The sequence below is a fragment of the Erithacus rubecula genome (assembly GCF_903797595.1).
Source record: "Erithacus rubecula genome assembly, chromosome: 4".
Lineage (NCBI taxonomy): Eukaryota > Metazoa > Chordata > Aves > Passeriformes > Muscicapidae > Erithacus > Erithacus rubecula.
In genome coordinates this window covers 43423851-43447357 of record NC_136686.1, presented here as the reverse complement: position 1 = coordinate 43447357, position 23507 = coordinate 43423851, and the positions used below count along the sequence as shown (strand labels likewise).

The following is a 23507-nucleotide window of genomic DNA, read 5'->3' as shown; positions in this document are numbered from 1 at the left end:
TGATTTAAAATACTTAGTCCATATTCACCTAAGGTAAATGTTTTTTTGTTTCTTTTTGTAAATTTTTATTAAAACTAAGAGACTGTCTGAGCAGTAACAAAAATAACATAAAATGCATAAAACATAAAAAGCAGTAACGAAAATAAACCAGCAAGTTTATGTATTTTCAAACCCTTAAAAGTGAAAAGGAGCTCTTCAGTATGGAGCAGAAGGCCAAGACCTCCAAGTATGCAAGTTTCAGATATGTAGAAATCTATATACTTGAACTCAAATGACCAGAGATTTTAAATGTACTTAGTAATTTGGACAATATATGGGTAAGATTTTAAGATTTCAGCATTTAAGTCTTTGAAATTGTATGTAATTTTAGGTATCTATTCTAGTTAGAGTTCACTGTTAAATGATACCTGCTGTAGGCAATATTTAAATGCCTAATAAAGGCACTAGGGATCTGCATTGCCTTGAGTACCTCATTAAAAGGACCCCATGCACTAATATCCACGGTGATTTCCTATCAGAGAGGGTGTAGGGTTTGTATAATGTGTGTCCCAACATGCTTATTATCCATGGGTGGAAGTGAGAAGTGCAGAAATATTTCTGTGCAGTTCCTCAGATTGACTGGCTCTTCTTTCTGACCAGGAAAGAGCTCAGCAGTTTGTCTGCTGGTGTTGAAAGAGTACTTTTCCTTATTTTCTGGAGCTTAGAGTTGGGAGTCTGACCCTAGAATAGTATGATGAATATCCTTTTTGTCTGTTATTTTACAATAAAAACAAAATGATTGAAAATGTGTTTGTCTGACAAAATATTGATGACTGGATAATCTATAGCAAAGCAACATTCAGAAGAATATGTTACCTGAATTATACATGCTGTGTGAAATTGCTATTCAGACAAGTATTTCTAGCTTAACAGATCATTATATTTGCAATTACCTCATTTTGTCTTCTTTCACCTCATAAGGATACCTCTATGAACTGGTATAATCGTTATTAATCATTCAATTTCTCTCTTGAGTTTTAGCCTTTTATTGGGCTTACCAGCAAGTAACTGGCCAAACATATTAAAGTGAAATAGTAAAATTATTGTATTGTGGAGTGTGATGAAATAGCGGCTCCACAGTCTCAGCTATCTTTTCAGAAAGTTAACATGGTGTAAAAAAGAAATATATGTTCAAAATGGTGTAATACACATGATATAGCTAGGATAATATTTTGGTGTTATACTTAGGAGGATAACCTAAGTAACTATGTTTTGTTATAAAGTGATATTAAATAGGAGTTGTGCAGATAATGTCCCTCAAGCTACAGTGGTAATGAAACACCACTTGACTGTAATTATATTTTTCATACTGAAAGGCGTTCTTTTATTTGTTTAGAATTTGACAAGATAAAATACTGTACTTCATAAATTGATTGAATTTTTTCAGAACATCCTTTTGCAGTGTAGAGGGAGGAAGAATTTTTACAGAACAGGCTGGTTTCTATATGGAACACACAAAAGACAGCAGTTTAGTATTATGCAGCGGGTTTGAAGCTGTTGTTACACAGAAAAGAGTTTTTTCTGGAATACTCAGCTCCCACGTGAGTCTTGACCAGAGTGGGCTCTCCTGTCTCTCAGCTCCTTCTGGAGCATGCAGCATGAAGCCAGGGGTGGGGAGCTCAAATTCTGCACTTCACTGGAAGCACTGCACTGCACTGTACTGTACTGCGCTTGGGTGAATTAGCTCACTGCTAAGTGTCATCTGCAAAAACTGCTGATGCTTGACATGACCTCTAGAGAAAGCTGCTTTCCAGAGGGGAGAGGAAGTTCAGTGACTTGAGAGAACTTGGCAACAGGAATGACCTTGGGGTGAGGAAACAAATATCTCTCTCTAGTCTTTCTATTTATATCTGCCATGACACTAGCTAAAATCTTTGAGAGAAATTTCTGTTTTCATGTAAAAATTATTCCTGTCAAGAAGAAATATTTTATTCAGTCTTTAGGTACTGAATAAATCACATAAATACAATATAAATAGTAACACATATATATCTTTTTTCAGCAGAGATATGCCATTATTGTAAAGTAGGAGACATTTGTATTTATCCTTATTTAGGGAACGAGTCTCATAATTGTACTTACTTCAATGCTTCCCAAATCTGGTATATACTTCTCATTCTATTTCAAAGAATGGCTTTTTTGTTTTAGCACCATGACAGAACTAGACAACCCAGTTTTAACCTCTCAGCACCACACTAGGAGAGCCCTGATCTCTGACCATCATCAGACAATTTGGGAGTAGTCTTTTCTCATCCAAGATGATGGTATAATAGAATACTACAGCATAGAGTACTATGGCAATTTAAAAAAATGCCTCAATGCACAACTTTGCTCTTAATTGTGTGTTCTATTACACCACACTTTTTTGTTTTATTATTCCATAATTTTATTTAATTAGTAATTTCTGAAATTGTCTGATGCCTAGACATGTAATTCTAGAAATTTTTTTTTTTTTTCATACTAGTAGCTGGATGCCATGGGATTTTTGGTGCAGATGAACTTAAGATTTGTACCTTTTTACACCAAATGTTTGAGAAAATTTAAATTAGTTCCTGGCAGACTGGTTGCTATTTGCATAACAAGAAGTGTCTATTAAAAGACTCTTGGGGTAATACTAATAATCAGTAGACATTTTAAAAAAATATTCCCTGTAGCATTTTATTCTGCTTTGAAGTGTTTACCTCTAAATACAGATGCTTATTCATGAAAGAGAAAAGCTAAATGATTTCTTTTGTGCCAGTGTTATCAAAAAGCATTTCCCAGTTTGACTGTGGGAGCTGAAAGCACAAAAGAAGCAAAAATTATTTTCTACTCTAATACAGAGGTCAGTAGAGTTAAACTACCATTAAATTTGGGGCAGATATTTTAATGAATTCCAGAAATACAACAATTGAATAGAAATAATGTGAATACAGAGATCTTATTTCTTATTTCCTTTGAATTAGACCACTGCTGCTTGTGGTCAAGCTGAAAGAGAGTTGAGGTAAACCTTCTGTGAAAAAGAAATATTTTTGAATGAAAGATAATGGTGTCAAAGGTATGCTGTATAAATTTGTGTTTATAAAATGAAAATTCCCCTTCATTTTAATGTCTGCATATGGTTTTGCTTTGAAGAAAAGTCAGCAGTTTAGTGAGTGCTGGGGGTGAGAGCATGCCCATAGGTATTGTGGTTGATCTTCCATGTATAAAGAATATGAAATCCTTTCAGGAGAGGGTAATTGGATCAAGCAAAATTGGGAAAGTACCTTGTATTTGGCCATCATGAAAATACTCCTTCTCACAAGGTGTCACATTCAGCTACTCCACAAGAGCCCAATGTGAAATAATCTTATTGACATCCATATTGTATCTTTCTCTGGTGCAGATGTGTATAGGTCCATGTGCTGTGCTAATAAACATTTATCAGTTCAGTTGAGTTAAGGATATGAATTTATTGAGGAAAAATTGATGAAATAATTTGTTATAGATTTTGTGTATACAACTGAAGGTCATACTGTTTATTTAAATAAGTTCTTTATGAACTACACCATTTCACAATAACGGCTTTTAACAGTTTGTGGACTGGTCAGTTGAATAAATAAAAGGCACAGTAATTCCTTTTTACAGTTACATTACAGTTTTAATGAGAAGCATTGATTTTTCTTTTAATACTAATGTGTATAATGACCTTTCTAATGACACCTGTCACTACTGTTTCTTCTCAAATTGTACTGGCATTTTCTTTCAATGGAGCAAAGGATTTTAATTGCTTGTTGTGTTGTTAGGATGAGAATTAGTACTCTTTTAAAGTACTGTGAAGTCTTGTAGAAGGCATATTCTGTTAAAAAATAATTAGAAGCTGCCTGATTTTTTGATCTTCAGAAAAATTTTAGGAACATTCATTCTTCAGAAAATAGTTCTTGAGTGCTACACGTGAAAGTGGTTTTTCACTGTCAGTTTTTACTACTAAATATCAAGTAGAGTTCATGCAATTTTACATGGAAGACTATGTTGAGGTAGTTTCTGCCAATGTCTCTTTCAAGAATGGAGTCCCTTCAACTTTTAATGGTACTATCTGAAGAAAAGATATCTGAATTAAGTAAAACATTAACGTACCATAAATCATTAAACCCATATATAGTTCCAAAAAGGTATAATTTTTCTCTGTGTGGTGACTTTTCTTTCAATTGTAGATAGAGCTTGTCTTGAAAAACTCTTTTGTTTTCTATTGCTTATCTTCAATCGTTTTAATACTCTAAAACTTGGCGACTAAATACCAGTCTAACTTTAGTTGATTGTCAGCAAGCAACAAAGCTTTTGGTTAGCTTGTAATTATTAATATAATAAAGGTTATGGGTGAGAGTCAAAGAAAGTGACTCCAACACAGTTTGCAGACTTAGTGTCATTTATTGGCAAGGGACAAGTGATTACAAGCAAAAGCAGGATGTGAGTATTTTCAAGAGCTGCTCAATCTTGATCAGTTAACAAAGATTATGAATTCTAGTTTTGGCTGCATTAGGGGTGGCAGGTTTCTTAGTTGACCGTGTGTGATCCAGGTGGCCAGAGGAAGGCTCGCCCGGCCCAGGGCACACATCCATGCTCGGAGCTGCCACCCCACAGGGCGGGACCTGGGGGTTTCCATAATAACATCAGCCCGTGCTGGCTGGCACTGCCGCCTTATTGCAGGAGCTTTGAGGGACTATTAGCCAAAATACAGTCACCATGCATTTTGCCTGATGGTTAGGAGTGTCTGTGATGTGCAGAGATGCTTCATCTGTGGCGTTTGTCCTCTGTACATGTATGATTGAAATGGGCACATTTTTCTGAAGCTCTTTGGCATATCTGTATGGAATTTTGAAGTAGCATGTAGCACATTAGAGTGCATGTGGCAAAACCCAACATGCTTTTGTGTAGTTACTCATATTTACTTATTTTCTACATTAAAAATGAGTAAGAATAAACATTCAGAAAAGCTGAGAAGCTATCGAGGCATGTAGAAAAAGTTTCCTCTAAGTAGTCCTTTGCACACAGCATGAAGAGATCAGAATCAGGTTTTCTCATTTTATAACACACTCTGTAAAATGCAAACCAGGAGCTAGAGATGTTTGTTTTAACAACTAAAATGCACATGCAGTGTGAATGAAAACAGGATATTTAATTAATTAGACCAGAGATTTTTTCATAAAATAAGTCAGCTTGCTTTAAACAGGTTTCACAGACCACCTAAAACAGAGGAAGCAAGCTTGCCAATAGCAGGAGCTAATGCTTCAATACCTTTCATTTTGTACTCTGAAAAGAAAACCTCTTTTTAAGCTCATTCATTTTCCAGAGGGAATGTCGAATGCTGTGGCATATTGTCAGGGCTGCTTTATTGTCACCATTTACAAAGGTCACCTGAATTAATTGACTTCTTACCATACATATTGTTAGGCTACCCATTTCCTGACATTTTTGGAAAGGTGACAGACTTAAAGCCACTGGCTATCTGTTGATGGTTCTTCCACAGTATTTGTTTCTCAGAACACAGTAGCTCTAAAATTACAAGCAAATAATTATATTGGTGCAAAGAACAGAATCTTTATGATGTTCTCTTGAGTTCATAGGAGTGAGGGGGCTGAAGGGAGAAAAATGGGTAGGAGAAATAATCAAAATACTGAGGTATTTTTAATACAGATGTAGTACTCTAAAATGCAAACAAAAGCATATGGGAGGGTTCAGACTGTATTTTTTCCCCTTTGAGGCATGCATTAGAGGGCTAACCTGTCTTTTCATGGTGTAAAGTAAAATCTATCTCTGTCTTTCACTGATGCATGAATCACAGATCCATGCTGATGCACTTTACCAAATGTGTTTTCATCTGAAAGGATACTGTGGTACTCTGATACTGCATGGAAGAAATTACATACACATGCATAAGCACAAGCACATTAGACAACTGTAGGCTAGCCTGGAATTGTAAGTTGATTAAATTGGTTAAATAGAAAATCACTGATATTTTTCTAGCCCCCTGCATTTGCTGCCTTCGCCTTCCCCGTGTTGGGCTCTCTTTCCTCTCTTTCTCATCAGCAGTGCTGGGTAAAAACTCCAGCTAGACATGTGAAAACAAAGACATGGAAAGCAAAGACAAACAGTTCTGAGCCTTGCTATACTAAAACAGGCAAAGCTTTTATAGTGATGGATTTAAACACTCTCCTTCCATGTAAATAGAGGCACCCTGCTGACATCCTGTTAATTACCAAAGAAGATTAGAACTCCTCTGCTTAATGTGATCCTTTTCACCTAACGCGTCAGTTCCAGCTGCATCAGTAATCAGACATTCACACTGTCCCTTCTGACTGGAAAGGAGATGTTTTACAGTGAAATCATTTGCCACAATCCTTAAGATGTAGCCTGGCAGAAATTCAATAACTGTTTGTGATATGCTCATTTAGCCTCATTGCTCAGTGGTTTTTAGGTCTTGACATAAACAGCATTTCCCTTAATTCGAGCACTGTAGAGAAGATAGGAGTCTGTCCTGTACCTTGTTTTATTGGTTTCAAAACACAGAGCAAGTGTTTAATTTGATATTGCCTCTGAACATCAGTGGAAACATTCTCCTTTTATATTTTTTCATCCTTTGATGTTCTTTCAAGATAACAAATGCACAAATCTGATACTATTGCAAGCATATTTAGATTGTCTCTGGCATAAAAAGCATATTGCATTTGCATTTCTGTTCAGAAAGTTAAATGTGAAAATACACTAATAAAATAACTTTACAAAACGAAAACAGAGGAAAGAGTCTAGAAGTTAAGATAAAAGTCGGGGTAAAATTGAGAATAAAGAGGAACTTACCCTATATTAAGAGTAGTTTCAGAGGTGGAGGAGTTCTTGCATCTCAGTAATTTTGAATCCTTAGTTCAGGTAGCGTAGACATGCTTGTATTAAAGCCAGTCTGTGCAGATGAGCACACACGCACGTATGGGTGTGAGCCGGTGTGCATGCGTGTGTCTAATATAATACAAAGACGTATCTATCGATATCCTACAACGGGAGCGATGCTCTGTGCTGCCAGCTGAGATCCCTTGCGTTTGCCAGGCGCTGTTGCTCCCTGGCTGGCTGAGGCTCGCGATCCAGCGGAGGGAGGAAGAGGCGGGGGAGGGAGGCAGAGCTGCTCGCTAGCAGCTCTTCTTTCCCCCGGTTTCCATGGTGGTTAGCGGTGCACGGCTGGGCCGTGTGCCGGCGGCTCCCCGGGGAGCGGCGGGGCCGCGCCGTGCCCGGCCGGGCTCAGGAGCGCGGGGCCGGCGCTGCGCTCGCTGCGCTCGGGCACGGCGCCGAGCGGGCCGGGCGCGCTCCCGCCGCCCGCCAGATGCGGGGCTTGCCTTCTGTCTGGGCACAACGCCTTGGCAGCTCTGGATTTTCTCCCCACACCCCCCCGCTTTTTACTTAATTTTCTTTTTTAAGGGCTGTTATTTGTACTCAGAACAACTTAGACATCACTGAAGTTGTGCAAAGGCTGCTGTAGTTCAGAGGATACTGCATGATGGAACCATTCGGGAAAAATGTGTTGTGCATTGCCCACAGATATGGTGCCTTTTTTTTTTTTAATTTTTTTTTTTAATTTTTTTTTTTAATCCTAAGACAGGAGAAGATTTTACATATTCTTCCTTTTCCAGATTTTGTCAAATATTGCATTTTACAACTGGTGTTTATCAGTAGAAACTAAGAGCAATAATACATCTTCCTGAGAAACAAAATTTCAGAATGAACTGTGAAAGGGGTTAGTTAAATAAAAAGACAGCTTCTCACAATCTCTCTCTGCTTGAGTCTGTCTCTTATGGCCATTCAATTATATAAACAATAGGATGCCCAGATTTTTCCCTCCTTTCTTTCTTCTTTCTCCCTTTATGCTATGGTCTTTGGTGAATCATTTATTTTCCCCCTATTTATTCTGTGTCCATGACCAAAGGGCGTGCAAACTATGAAGGTCTGAAGAACTGTAGAATAATTTGTGATTGTCATCACCCTTTCTTCTAGATATACAAAACAATAATTGAGATAGATGTTGTTAGGAAAAGAGTTTTTTAATCATATATAATAGTTAAGTAAAATAAATTACTTTATAATAGGAGATTATTAATAATGAAGTGCAAAGAATTGGTTATCAACAGGTAAAAAAGAAAATGTTGGATCTCTTGTGTGAATTAAGTTCCACGGCCCTGAGCAAGTGAGGCCACCCTCTAGTGGACTGAAGTGAGATGTGGTTCTCATTTCACAATGGTCTGCTTTGGAGAAAGGCTCATGGTCTTGTGCAATAGGAGTATGAAAACTTTCTGAAGATTAGTAAATGGTGTAAATTAGTGTACTTTTTGCAACAGCAATAGCACCAAAATTGTACATAAGAATGGTTGCTATTTTATGAATACTGAGTCTTATCTCAATTCACTTTGAGTCAGATCTTGGACTGCATTATTTTTATTTTCATTTGGTAAGAAAATATATTTATTTCTCATAAAATCAGTTCTTAAAAATTAATTAAATAAATGCCACCATTCTGAATAAATTTCAGGTTGTTATTATTGCTTAGGGCAAATTTTACAAAACTACTCCTGTTAGACTCACAGGTACTTATACTGTGGCTCTATTAAAGCAGTCTTCCTTCTGCCTCAAATTTTGGAATACTCACTTAAGATAACTACAGTGAAAAAAGTGTTTAATTTTTTCAAAGATGTGTGCTGTTCCTTTGTTATTCATCCAACTGAGTGGGACTGTTTCATAGATGACTGATTAAATGCAAATATGTGAGATACTCTAGGCCAGGGAAAGACCAAGTGGCCTTTTCATCTTCTCTCATTCTTTGTTGTGGATATTCAATTTTTTTTTCAATGTGGGTTAAAGAGTTATAGCAAAAAAGTTGTGGCTAACTTATCTTCCGTTACTTTCAGGTCTTTTTGCATGAGGCTGGGACAGGGAAAACTAAGATCAGAAAGATGTCACATAATCTTTCTGTAGCCTCAGGGCTCATTGGTGAAACCTTGTTCCTCCTTTGCCCCATGAGATGGCTCTTGGAGCTCTCACATATGCAATGTCCACCACCATGAGCTGCACATGCAAGCCAGTTCAAACTTCCAAGCAACCTATAAGCCTTCCCTGCTGCACAGCATACTGTCCCATGTTGGATGGGATAATGCTCAGGGTGTTTTAAGTAAGCACAACCCAAAGCCCAAAGAGTAAGACTTCTTACCATTGTAGGTCCCACAAGAAAAATGGAAATCCTTCCCAATCTCAGCCCTCTCCTACCTCTCCCCCTCAAAAGATATTAACCTGTGCTTCTGGAGTGCTGTATTGGGTGGAGCAAGAAAATTTCAGAAAGTTTGGACAAAGCTGAAAATTTCATTTTAAAGGCAAATAAAAACTGCTATTTCTCATATCTCATCCAGTGGAGAAACAGAGGATCTGGAGAATGGTAGGAAATAGATTGAGACTAGCATTGCCCTTTGTGAAGTCTTTCTTGGTTTTTTCCCTTAGCCTCCTCATGAGCTCACTGACATTCATTCAAAATCTGGCTTTCTAATTAACATGAGAATCATGCAAAAACATATTCAGTTATTTGACATGTGAAATTAAGACTAGAGAAGTGCTTCATTTTGGTTGATTGGTGTGGACTATGTAATTAGAGGGCTAGATAATTAAATCAACTAAAGTATACTTGCATAAAGAAAGTGAGTTCTTATGATAGACTGTATGTGCAATTAAACTACTTCCTTGATAGGCATACATTTACATATTTGTTAAAATGTTATTAAATCATGCTAAAATTATGTTTCATTTAAAAAGGTGAAGTAATTCAATTTTATGGTTTATATAAAATAATATATCTTTTTCAAACAATATGCAGGAGAAAAACATCTTTTATAACCAAAACAATTATGATGAATAAAGTTCATTAAGTTATTTTTCTACTGATTTTACTATGATGGTTGGTGATTTTAAAATAGCAATGTAATCTATTTTATGAAAATCATATATATAGCTTAATAGGTTACAGGATAGAAAAAAAATTCACTCAGCCTGATAGAGAGACAATGAAATTAATGTAGACTAACTCCAGCAATTTATTTAGCATACATTTTATCTGATTACTGAGTGCACATTAAATAAACTAAGTAATTATTTGTTTGTAATGGATAATAAACACAATCCATAAACCCCTTAGTTATTAAAATACAATGATTCTGTGTCTGCATTTTTCTCAGAATTGGAAGATGATTTCAAACTATTTCCCCGTTTTTCATTATGTAGAATAACAGAGCATCCTTGGGCCTCCATATCCTTTTTTGTGGTTCAGGATTAACCATGACCATTTCCAGTGTTTTCAGTTTAGTGAGAACACAGCTCTGTTTAAAATACAGCAAATGTAGTTTAAAACTGTAATAAATGCTATGCAGTTACAGTAAAAATCCCACAACTATTTCATTTAAATTCTAAGATGACACACTTTATATCAGAAATTGGTAATTAAAATTTTTATGTGTGTATCCATGTAGATTATGTCCATGTGTAAAGAGACAACCCTTTTGGAGCAGCTTTATGGCTCATGACTACACTTACTCCTATCCTGGTTCCTGAGACACCATGATTACAAGGAGGAGGCTCAGAGTTGGCTTTTCTCACTTTCTTCTTGTAGCCTGTAGAGTAAAAATGAGCTGGTGTTTATTTGACAGATTAATTCTCACCAGTTCTGCAAAGCACACCCTTTTGTACCCTTCCGAGTGGGAAGGTTTTCCTTTCTGAGTGAAGGTCAGTTTCAAAGAAATCTGTGCTGTGGTGTCATCAGTTAATTTATTAATTGACTTATTATAGTCAGTTGTCATTGTGTGATTTGCCTGGAAGAGAGAGAAAAAAGAGCCACCACGTCATGTTACCCTGTTCTGCCAGCATTTTCAGAACCATGTCATCAACCTGACATTGTCACGTGCATTTTTTGGTATTCTGGCAAGACTATTGACGTTTTCCTAAAAGGGCTAAGCTCCCATACAGATTAATTTTTATCTTAACCTATTAATAACATATATCTTTCCAAAATTGAGTCATTTTTGCAGTGATAAACAAAAGCAACATTTCTGGCTCTGGTTCTTTCTCTTTTTTGAAGATGAAAGGCTTGTTGCCAACAATGAATTCAAATTTCTAGAGTTGCACTTCATAGTGGAAAATGCTGTATCAGATTACTTAACCTGCTATGAAATTTCTTTTATCAGATCTGAGAGCTAGTGTTGATACAATAGAGCAAAAGCAGATGGAAACAAATCTGTAAAGAATTTCACATAAGGAAAAATTCACATATACACAAAGCCCCAGTAACTTCATTAAATGCTATGTAGGTAGTAGGTGCTATATGACTTGGCAAAATCTGGAACTGCATAGTAAAAAGCCTTGTAGTATAGGCAAATTCAGTCATGTGTGAATGAAGGCAGAGGTGAAAAGCTGATCTTGGTGATCAAAGAGATATTCCTATTCCAGAAAACTTGCTTATTCATGTGGCAACTGTTTTCTGTGAAACAAAAAGTATGAGATCCCAGGCAAAAGCTTTTGTCTCTTTCCACATTATAGGTCCCAGAGCCATAGTAAGCCTTTCAAGCCTTCAAGACTGGCTTGAGGTCTGAAAAATCTTAACAAGTTTTATCCCTATTGGGTCCAACACAGGGTGATATGTGAGTTCTTCGCATTTTCATCCTTGACCCTATTTTAATAGGCAAGAATCCCTGGCATACCATTATCTGCAGAAGGCTGGAAGTGAGTCACACATAGCAACCACAACCTTGCTATGTCACATGGGATTCTTAATGAAGACAGAGTAGTGAAAAGCAGCTAGAGAATCTTTATATGCAGCTGGATAAGGCAGATGAAATATCTAAAGCAATTTTCATGCTCAGTGTATATGTTTAAAAATTGATTTCCTCTCAGTAAGTTTATCTCTTATGGTGGCATCTCGGGTTTTATAGCCTTCATTAATGGGATATTACTTATTGGGATCTTCTCTGTGGTGGATCTTTTAAGACTGAAATATCCTTGTTGATTTCTTAAGGATCTGCTTGTTTGTGATCCTTGTTTGGAGGACCCAGAATATGCATGGAATGTAGCAGTTAGTGTCATAGCTCTTGGAGCTAATTTGTAACTAAGGCTGATGAAGAAAATAGTGGCAATAATGATTTGAATGCAACGCCTAGAATTTCCATCCTGATGTGAATTTGTTGTAATTGGGTAGTGACAGTCTTGAAGTTTCTGTCCTTATGGAGAAGCCATTTTGTGTTTCTTTGCTCATATCTATTGACCTTTCTATGGAACATTATCTGATATTTTATCTGAAACAGGTTTGTACTTTTTCTGTTGACACTGTGTGGTGTGGAAAATAGTATGTGATCAGTAAAAGGGAACCTCCTTCTCCCAGTAATAATTTTATTTTAAATTTAGCCACCTTCCCTGATAATGCCATATTTGTGGCAATAAATGCTATATATATATATATATGTATAGTATGTGTTTCTCAAAGGCAGAACTTCTGTCTTGAATTTTTAAACTTTTCAATGAGACAGAACAAATTATTCTTGTTGCATTTTATTGTTTAATATTAAAATGGATGGATAACAATAGAAATTCTAAATTATCTGTGTTTTGTAACTATTTGCACAAGAGCTATATTGGTGATTTAGAGAACTTTAGACTCACTAAGCCAAATATTAGAACTAGAATGTTATTTTGCTTTTAGTTACTTTTACTCTGAGATTGAGAGAAGTATGAGTTATTTTCCCATGCCATCAGTAGCATGAATTTGTTCTGGTGATGACAAGAAAAATCATGGTTAAGTGCAGGGTGTGTTCAGAATACGGTTAACTAATGTTAGTTTAAATAAAATACACTAAACTATCAGAATGTAATGGGTACCTAAGTGAAGCCCTTAGTAGTTTAGTTATACAATTTCATTCTTTTCAACTTGTAGATCTAGAAAATTAATGAAAAGGTCACTGGATCATACAATAGCCATACTGATTAAAACTCAAACAATGTAACTAGGAATGCAGTAAATGTCTTCTCTCTCGTCTCGAGTTTCACTGCCAAAAACTGTACACATTAAATATTTTATTGAAATGTAAAGCTATCTTTCAATCAATAAGCTGGGGATAGAAAGGATCACCTACATCATGACTTACTGGAGGAGGAGTTGTTTCAGAGGCTTTCACATAGTTTCCATTACTAAGGAAACCACTTATTTTGTCTGTGCATGTTTTGAATAGATCTCTCATTTGAAGTCTGGTGCTCAGACCCAGGATTGCATTATAGCACTGAGAAAGAAGCAAGGGAAACAAAAGAGGCACAAAACCACTCCATCTTTAAAGAATAGAATGTATTGTATTACATGCTTATGGAAGTGTACATATCTATATATATTTGAGAGATCTGTCTATATATGTTTACATTTTGATTATTTTGGTCCTACAAAAAGCAATGTGAAAATATTAATAAATTACGCAGGGAAAGCAGAATTTGTTACCTCCTGCACTTTGCATGCCTCTATTATTAAGACATTTGAAAAATCTGGTGTACCCTTTAAGTAGCAGCAAATGAGAGTCCTGATTTTCATTTCATGAAACAAAACATAGTGTGAGATTGAAAAAAAAAAGAAATATCTATCCATGGTTATGGATAAAACAAGGCTGCAAGGATGGGTCTGCACTCAACAGTTGATCAAACATTTGCTTGGAAAGTAAGTCTGTTTTGGTAAAATTCTTGAGAAGTTTAAGACCTGACTGCAAATACACACCCACCTGTACTTATACACGTTATAGTTCGGTCAGCATATTTTCCCCACATGAATAGCACATATATTCTGTGCTGACCAAACACTTGTATTAACAAACAATTGAAATAATAATCCCTCTATTACCAATCATGTGTGATCATCTGATATGCTCAGAAACAAAATGGTTGCCTTAATATAGTCAGATAAATCTGGTCTGATATGTTTAAAGTGTAAGTATTTCAGTAACTTGGAACTGATTTCAAAGTATCCTCAAAGATGAGACTTGTTCACAAATTAGCTCAAAGTGTCAGAGAAATGTAGAAATCCAGAAGATTACCAGAGATCTGTAGGGAAATGAAGTTTCTGGCTAATAAATGTTCTTATTCAGCATGTTCTACTATATGAATTAATTTGTCAGGTAATTTTTTTCCAAACACGGTAGAAAACTGAAGACAAGGAAGGAAATTCCTATTTTTAAGGGCTATTAAGCCCTCAGCTCTGTAGGGTTATGTGACAACAAACCCCATACTATAGAAAATAAATTTCCCCTATGTTTTGTGTGTCTTAATGCCAATTTATTTTGAAAATAAGGAACTTAAGTCATCGGTTGTTGATATCTGATATATCTAATTAATAATTATTTTTAATATATGCTGCAAAGTTCATGAGCCATTTTGGATGACAAAAGTTTACTTTTAAAGCTAATTTGCCTCAAAGGGATTTATGTGTGTGTTTGTATGCACCATTAATAAGCAGCCTGTCCCTATAGATTTGTTGCTGTAACTCCTTAACTGTTAAATGCATGGGAAAATGACATCTGTGGTAAAGCTGACATGTCCTTCTCTTGACTTACTTGGATACTTTTGGGTGAAGGAAAATAAATTAGATTACATAGAGATATCAGAACACATTTGTCTTGGTTGAGAAATATAAATTTTTAATATTTCAGAATATTTGTGTTATTTCAATACTGTAGTGGCTATGTTTGCTTTGTATTGTTGAATTGTAAGAATTCACTACATGTCTCAAGGACCACTAAAAGCATTGCTATTCATTATCGTTTAATTTATGTCTGCAGCAAGACATAACATCTTCAGTGTTTGGTAATACTGACCATTTCCTTTATGCTGTAACTGGTGTATTTCCAGGAGAGTGCACTGAGCCTCTAACTCCCATCAGTATTGTCATAAAAGAGATGAAATTCATATTTTTTATAAAATAATAGGGATAGGTACTTTCAGAGAAAGTTAACAGTTTTTTTTTTTTTTTTGTTACACAGATATCACCTGGTGAGAAGCAGGACCATTTGATACTGAGAAATAATTAATGGTTAATAATTTAATTCAGAATTCTAATTACCAGAGAAGAGAGACTAACATTTTGTAGAAATTTAACTATTTGGTAATTGTGTAAAAGTATAATATAAAACCCAGTAGAAAATATAAATTATTGTTTGGTGCCAAGTAAATCTTTCAATGACATTATTCTGATAAGAAGGCAAAGGACAGGTTTGGGAATGGGAAGAGGGTGGTTTTCCCACAGTAATCAGCTCAGAGGAACATAGGAGTATCATTCAGATAGGCTGCTTGAACATCAGTAATAGGAATGGGATTACATTTTAAGTAGTTGACAATGGAGGGTTATTTGGAGCCAATAAAATGTAATTCTGGTTTAAATTGTGGGCTTATTAGAAATAATTGAGAGGGAGAAAATATCTTTGTATTAGTGGTTGACCAAAAGGTAAGAAACAGGGTGACACAGCTGTGAAAAAAAAGCAAATATGTCTGAGGATTCATCAGGATTGTTGTTCCAAGTTGTTCCAGGAGCAGTAAGGAACTGGTCACTTCACTTAAGAGTAATTAATTCAGCTATGATTTTATTCTGCTTGAAAATCATATGAATTCAAAGTGGAGCACATGCAATTAAATACTATTCAGGTGACAGCAGAGCCTCCATTACAGAGGGGTTTATAAAACCTTGTCTTGTGTAGAGTAGGAAAGTCAGGGAGAAAATAAGATTCCTGCTGATAAATACATCCTGCTGGTACATAATGAGGAAGAGGTAGCAGAAGAACAAAATTTGTGTGTGACTGTGATTAAATTTAAGTCAGGGTTTTTTTCCCCCCCCTGTGAGTCATCACATCCTGGGAAAAATTTCCAGTGGAAATAGTTTGGATAAAAAAATCAAAGCAAGAGCAGTCCAAACCAACCACAACTTGGGAGAAATAAATCAGTAGCAAAAAAATCCCACTTCAAGGGTACTGATTGCCATATTTATAAAAGAGGTGTGTTTACAAATAGCTGACTTCATGACTTCATGCCTACAGAAGAAGCTAAATTTCACATTTTTGGAAGATCTTTCCAGTCCTTTTTTGCTTATTAAAATTAAGCCTATTAGCAGATTTCTATATAAATCCAGCCCTTATCTGTACGTTATAAAATGTATTAAATTCTCTTTGATAATCTTGAATATTTGTCACAATGAAAATTTCTAACTCCTCAACTGGTGAGAATACTAATTTTTCAATGTTATAACAGCTTTTATTTATCTAAGTAAATATAAATAAAGTAAATGTGAGTTTATTATTTTACATTTAATTGCAATTATAAAGTAGTGGTTTGCCTGTCTCTGCAGTAAAATAGTTCAGTAGCACTACAGAAAGTTTAGAAGAAAAATAGGAAACTAATATCCATATTAAGTCTTTTATTTTCAGTCTTCTGGATAGTTCTGTAAACAATAATCCTTTTGATAATGCTAACACAAATTGTCAGGCTTTAGATTTTATCCAAAATTTTGTTCCATTCTGCCACTTTGATCACTAAATAGAAGCCTCACTCAGCTGGTCAAGTACTGTCATCACTTTCTTCCTCTGTTTATTTTTTTTTTTTTTTTTTTTTTTTTGGTTTTTTGGTGTTTTGGGGTTTTTTGGGGGGGGGTGGTTTGTTGTTGTTGGTTGGCTGGGGTTTTTATTTCTTTGTTTTGGATTTTTTTATTGCAACAGATAATCTAAGTTCAGCTACAAGGAATGAGCAAAAAATTCATATAAGCCCTAACTATTTTGTATGCAAAATCCCAAAGCCCCAAAATTGTCTAACTTTTCTTTGTGTGATCTTTAGCACTCCTAATTTTGCTGACATCTACTTTTTCTTTGAGTACCAGGAGAAATAGCTGCAATAAATCCCCTTTTTAGATACATCTGTATTTCTTCCTTGGGCTTTAAGGTTGAATTTTTCTTCAGCTAATAGGCCATTCATATGTTCAGCCATCTCCTGAAGTGGCTTTAATAGGCAGGTGCATTAACTCATTTCATATTTTTCTACAGAGAGATATTCATCAAGGTAACAAACTTGATGATGGAAGAGCGTATTCTTCTCATTACTGCTAATTCCAATGTTATGCCAAATAGGCTTTCAGGAACCAGAACACAGATAGTTATGGCCTTAATGAAATAGTAATAACATTCAGACTGGAAACCCAAGAAGTTAAAATGCATGGGTCGAAGAGGGAGAAATCAAACTGCTGATACATTCTCATATTTTCCTAACTATACTCTCAGGACACATATTTTTTGTCATGGCTTCTGTTATGTCATATGGAGAATATTGAACTAAACATAAAGGAGACTCAATATTGCTATTTAAAAATGCACCTCAGGAGTAACATAAATGGTGAATAATTTGGTACATTGGGCAGGAGCACTAACTTTTGACCAGGAGAGGAAATTCTAGTAATTCCATTAATTTCACTAATCTCTCCTGAGACCGTCCATATTCTGGATATGAGTGCAACTACTTTTGGAGAGAAGCCAAACTTCATTGCTGCCTACACTGCATTTAAAAGCCTTTAATTGAATATTCCTAACTGAGCTAATTATAAACTACCTTAGGCTTTGAATCTCACTTTCCACAGATTCATCTTTCCCATGCCCAGTCTTTTTCTCCTCTTTGTGATTGTACAAAGAACATGCAGTTGCTTTCTCCCACCCTGCCCAAAATTTATAAGAAAAGGAGTTCACCTCCCTTTCTCTGAAGTCTTCCCCACTGACTGTTCTGGTCTTTGTCTTTGCTAGCTTCTGTCCAGAGGAATGCAGATTTCAGTCCTCTCCTTCCTCTTTCATGGTGTCTTATGCATCACACACTTTCAAGGATATCAGAGGCAGGTCTGTGTGGAATCTATTCCTTCCTTTGGCTGTGGCAGAAAGACTCCTGTAACCTTGGCTTAAACACTAGTCTAAGATGGTCTGCCTTAGTAGGGCTCTACACTTGGTCAGTCTTACCCTAGGACATTGCTGGCAGCCTAAGACCTGCTTAATAGGCTCTGTTTCTGTGGATTTCCCTTCTTTGCAATGAAGGATGTGCATGGGACAGGCATGAGAAACACTGCCTAAGCAGCAGCTGCCCCTCACTCTGCTGGAGTCAGCTGCTACAACCCCATTTCTCAGTTTAAATTGTAGAAAGGTAAGATTATGGATGCAGTCCATTTTTCTTCTTTTTGGTGGAAAGGAGATGAAGCAAGGTATATAAATTCATCATGGGTAAATCCTTTGGATGCTTGTAAGGCAAATAAATTGAAATGTCAGTATTCTGGCTTGGATGAACTGATGAGAACTTTTATTTGGCATATACCAGTATGGCTTTTTCTTTGCCCATGATAAGCACAACTGTACTCCAAGGGTGCTGATGGCCCCAAATATCCATTGTCTCTCTACAGAAGCCTTGACTAAGTCTCTACCTTGATTAAATTTTATTTCTAAAGAGCTTGAAGGTCTATGTGCATAATTTACTAAAACCCATTTAAATATATAGTTAAAATTGGTCTAACATCTTCAGCATATTTATGATCAACACCTATTTCTGTGCTTTAAATAAATGTTCTGCAGCTTGCTTTTTTAAAAAGAGTGAAGCTAAAGTTTATGATCCTGACTAATGAGGAATACAAATTATCTATCTTCTTTAGTTTTTATGGTTCTTCTGTGTCAACCTTAGTGGCAAAGGATTTTTAAAGAAAATGAAATAACAAATTAGACTTCCCCCCTCCCTCCCTGCACCCTTCATATCTTAACACAGGAGAGTTAAGATATGCCAATTCAGTGAATTCAATACCAGAAAGGGGCAGAGTCCAAAAAGGTCTGGAATTTAAAACCAAGTGTCCCAACAAATAAGCTGTCTCTTGCACAGGTTTGTAACTGTGAATTACTATCTTTGCCTGCATTAGTTTGGGCATAAATGTGTCGCAACCTTTAAACAGTATGATTAATCAATCCTTTCCGAAAAGTTCTAGTATTCAAGTGCTCTGTAATACATGGCAAATCTTTATGTTCTGAGAACCATACTTCTATTATTTTACCTGTGTGTAAATCCTGTGAATATTAAAATTTTCATAGACTTTTGAAAGGGTTCAAAGAAAGAGGGAAATTTCTTTTAAACAATAAAATACTATAGGTTTTTATTTTTGAAAGCATTCGATAAGCTCTATAAACACATACCTCACCTTCTATGTAATTCTGTATTTCAGTAGTTGAGTGGGATAATGCACTGGCTCTTTGAAGAGCTTGTGGAAATTAAACATTTAGCATCATAATCATGGAGCTTAATTGGAAGTTCATTTGCAGTTATGTATTGATAGCATTTAAAGGAATCATAGAATTATTCTCACTTTCATTGACAAATCATTCCCAACATACTTGTGGGGAATAAGATAGATGTATTAAAATGTTTTATGTGATTGGATTCAGAACTAAAATTGTATAAAGAGAAATTTACTTCTGGTTTTCTTGAATCCATGAAAAATCTGAAAGGGAGGATTTTGAGGTAGCAATTACTGCATATGCTGTGGTCACTTTTCCAAGACCTGTTGTAAACTCTGTTTATATGCTTGGGAACTGAATTACCCATAAGGTTAAAAAAAAAAAAAAAAAATTAAAAAAATAGTGAGGTCCATATAAAACTGGGGGACATATATAAGTAAAAACCCAGGCGAACTGTTGGTTTTGTTGAAGAGAATTTGTGAATTACTGATTTCAGTGTGATCAGAAATTCAGCTATAGGTTTAAGAAATATTAACACAAAGGTATGTTAGAAAGAGGAATAGAAGAAATACATTATTTTGAGATCTACAACTCATTAACACTTAATTTTTGTTATATCATACTGGATGGAATTTGCTGTAATCCTGTTTTTCTCCTGCTATTTTTCGTATGTGTACATCAGTGTGTGTGTGATAGGAATTTCTAATGAACTTTTTAGATAACACAAATGTATCTGCAGATGAAAGGATCCCAGTACTTAGCTAGAGTGTTAAATTAGCAAAAAACTCAGAAAATATTTTAAATTGCAATGGAAGAACAGCAAAATTTTGATTGGTAAAACCGCCCTTGATTGCTATTTGTGCAATTACCTGCAACAGCAATAGTAGGGTGCATGCCATTGAAATAGAAATAAAAATGTATATTTTCATAAGGATGTAAGGTGGCTCAGGAGGAGATAAATTTGTTAGGTCTTAATCCTGGAGTCCATTTCACAGATTCACAACAGTACTTTACATGTAACAGGAGACTTGACTAACAGCACAATAAATTTGTCTGCCAGGTACTAACTCTTACCTTGTTATGCTTAGAAGTTGTGTCCTTTACCTTCCCCCTTATTGCTGTTTCATTTGTTTTCTGTTTTCTGTGTTAGTATTTGGCACACATTGTCCATTTTCTTTTATTCCAAACAAAGAAAACTGACATCCAGACTAAGAATATGTTCTGGTACCTCTAATACTTCTTCTGAAAACAGAAGTTAATTGTAACCTTTCCCCGTGTGTTTATCAGTTTTGAAGTAGTGCTGACTCTGAGTGGGTTTGTGAGTTGTACAAATTTTGGCATTCAAGAAAACACCACTTAGTCTTTTTAATAACTTTTCTGTATTGCCAAAAGGTTAATTGTGTCAGAACCTATATTCCATTCTCGAGTCATGTAATAACTGGGGGACGTTTTCTCAGCTGCTACCTTGGAGATAGAGTTTGTTTCACAAGTTGCACTCTACTGCGTCCTGTTCTCATTAAACTTTCATGTTTTTTTAAAGCAGAAGTTTGTCTTTATGCAAGTAAGTAATTAAGTCATAAATATTTGGACAAGAGACTTTATTGAACGATATATTTCTATATCAGCAAGTGTGCATGCACTCTAACGTGAGAAGATGGTCGATGCCTATTTCAGTGTTGCAGAGTGGTGTCCCAGTATATTTCTTCTGAAGGAAAGGCATAATTTTCCCTGAACTTTCCTAACTGACCCACTGGGCAATCACAATTACCATGAGCTCATATTGTAGAGTCTGGCTGAGTTAATAATTTAAATCTTCCCAACTCCTAAATACCTTTTGAACAATTAAATTGGTATTTTGTTTTTAACACTGAGTAGCAGTGACTTGGTATATGAAAAGAAACTGAAATTTGTTGCTTGGTAGTTCATTATTGATAGTACTTAGTTTGTATTACAACCCATTGATGAAACAACTGAAAGAAGAGATGGAAAAGAGCTGCATGGTCCTGCCTCCATGTCTCTCTCCCTGCAGTGTTCCTGTTGGACACCTTACATGCATGCAGTCCCTCCCAGTGTCTCAGGCAGTCCTTGGCTCTGAGGTGGGTGCAGGTGGCAGTTCACAAAGGGACTGAGCAATGCCCAGGGCAGGAGTGCATGGCTGGAAGCAGTAATAACACAGAAAGGAAAAGGTGAAAATGATCTGGTCCTCTGAGAGCAGCAAGCTCTTACCAATCTGGTACTGGTCTGTAAAACAACCTTTGCAGATGAACTTCTGGCTGCAGTTTTTCCAGCCTTCTGCCATCAGCAGCTGCATTCCCACCCCTCCATGGGCTCTCCTCTCTGACCCTTTGCTTAGCCCTGTCCAGATCCTGGCAACAGGTGAATGATGATCTACGTTCTGAGCATCCTGAAGCAGAGCAATGAGTGATGGATTGAACAAGTGCTGCAGCCAGGAAGAGATAAAGCCTAATAGCAAAGAGGAGATTATGGCAGTCAGCTGTAGACAGGCTGAGGCTAGCAAAGGACTCCTGGGTAATGCAGCTGCAGCAGGCTGATGTGTCTGTGTTACATCAGTTGAAAGCAGCACATCCTCCCTTCTGGGCTTGTTTTCACCCTCATGTTGACTGTTGGCAGAACCTTTATGATAAACTGCATAGGGAAGCCAATGTGGAGCCACATTTTTTTCTAGTCTTAGATTAGTTTAATTCAGATCTACAACTGAAATTCATATTGAACTATGTCCTAATTTGGAGGCAATAGAAAATATTTCTCTCAGTGCAAAAATAAAGGCTGGAGAACTGGCTGATAGAAAAAGATGTAAAAGATTAAAAAGTCAGAGAAGGAAGGGTGAGTGAAACAAAAAGTATGTACTACAAAGTTTAATTAGGAACTAATATGGTTTTTCTGTTGTAAGCTGGGAGTTATAATTGAAAGTGTCAGAGGAAGAGAGAGATCTGGCTTTATTAGTCTCAGGGTGACTAAAGCCATAAGTATGACATGGCAATGAAAAAAGACAAGTGTAAAGACATATCAGGATGTATTACAGCGTTTTTAGAAGTGGAAAGAAAATATTGAAGGCAATGTACATGGTACTGGTGGGATTTAATCTCAAATTCTGTTTGTAGTTTGGGTCACATATGATCGAAACTTGAATTCTAAAAGGAAGAAGTGCAAGATGGGTAGCTGAAGTTGAGGAAATAGAGATTCTGTCATAGGTATTATTAGGAATTATTATGTCTCCTTGTAGAATAAAGAAATGAACTCTTTATTCTACTCAAAGAGAAATGCACTGGCAAAGTGAGAATGTGTTTAAGCTGCAGAACAATGTTAGCAGAAGAACAAATGTGTATTTGCTGGCAATGATATCTTGTTTCATAGAAATGAGGGACAATAATCATCTGGAGGTAAAATTCTAGATTAATCAGTAAATGTGCTGGGTAGGACCTTTCTCCTAGCACTGTGAAACAGTTTTACATTTTTGTCATATGAAATATATAAAATACATAATTCTAAAAGCTGGAAATCAGACAGAAAATAAAAGCTCTTTCTTTCATACTTAAAAAATGTTAATCTCCCCCCACCCTATACTAGAAATGTTAGAGGGTAGAGGTGAATTGAGAGTAACTAGGAACATGCCTATTTCATGAAGGAAAGAAGTTTGATATAATTACAAATATTTAGTGAAGCTGAGGTTTATTTCCTAACATGAAGGAAAGATTTTGTGAGTGAACATTGTCTTGCAGTAATTCCTTCCTGAAGCCTTCAAAGCCACAAAAGTCAGGCTGTACAAGGATATCTATAATGAGAAATGTGGTACTCTTTAAGGGCTGTAAACAAATAAAAATATTCAATTTTTTCAGTAGTTCATAGCATTTATACAGCTTATAATACAAACAATATATGTGTTTTCTTTAATAATTAATAACACTAAGTAATAAATTCACTAAAAATAGATGGAAGAGCATATTCCTTTGGATACCTTCTGCTTTTTTGTTTTGGTTACACTGCTGTTCATAAAAATAAGTATTTTCTATAGATATTTTTCTATAATATTTTTTACCATCGGTGATAGAGATGTTGGCATTTTTCTTTTACAAGAAAGAAGGTAGTGTTCACTAAATGGCTTTCTCCCATAGGTTTGTGGACTTGCTTTCAGAGAAATTACCAGCTTAAAAATATATGTCTGAA

At 35.9% G+C, this 23507-nt stretch overlaps 2 protein-coding genes across 4 annotated transcripts in view; one reads left to right on the top strand and one right to left on the bottom strand.

Moving 5' to 3' along the window:
• The window catches only part of LRRN3 (leucine rich repeat neuronal 3), a 31361-nt gene extending 24122 nt beyond the window's left edge, over positions 1–7239 (bottom strand). The window contains exon 1 of the mRNA XM_079304963.1: positions 6853–7239. The gene's annotated coding sequence lies outside the window, so the exon portion shown is untranslated. The remainder of the gene's footprint in view (positions 1–6852) is intronic.
• Positions 1–23507, top strand: part of IMMP2L (inner mitochondrial membrane peptidase subunit 2) — a 402416-nt gene that overhangs the window by 189829 nt on the left and 189080 nt on the right. The window lies entirely within an intron of this gene.